Source organism: Porites lutea, chromosome 4 (assembly GCF_958299795.1).
Source record: "Porites lutea chromosome 4, jaPorLute2.1, whole genome shotgun sequence".
In the NCBI taxonomy this organism is placed as follows: domain Eukaryota; kingdom Metazoa; phylum Cnidaria; class Anthozoa; order Scleractinia; family Poritidae; genus Porites; species Porites lutea.
Window position 1 is genome coordinate 12,623,090 of NC_133204.1, and position 583 is coordinate 12,623,672.

Below are 583 nucleotides of genomic sequence, written 5' to 3' on the forward strand. Positions count from 1 at the left end.
ATAAAATCTTGAACCAACTGATCAGTTTCCTGAAAAATGATATCCTTTCTAGACCCAAACGCTCTGATTTATATACCATATCCTAAAGTAAACTGCTTGAAAACCATACCCTTCACAGCGGCACATACCTATATAGCCCATATATCAATATATCACAGTACCCCCTCCCCGCTATGGCAAATACTACGTGAATTTTCCGGGATTCTTGATTTAATATCCTCTTAAATTCATTACAACGTGTACTATGTTTCACTCTGTTTGTCCCCCAAACCAGTTGCATAAGCAGTTTTTATGATCTGCGCCGAGGACTTCGTTTTTCCTAAGAGCATTTGAGTGTCAGCTTATTCAAGACGTCATTTGTGTGATGACTGTATCAATACATCAATAGTAGGTGAGCACAATCGGAGAAATTTTTACAATCCGATTTCTACTAGCCCGCGAACCGCGGACGAATTTCCGGCCGTCGCTTGAAAGAAGCGACGACCGGAAATACGTCTGCTGTTCGCAACCTAATTTATAAGGGCTTCCCTTATTTACCAAGATCGCTAATTTGTTAGTATTTGAATGGGGTAGTGTAAAATGA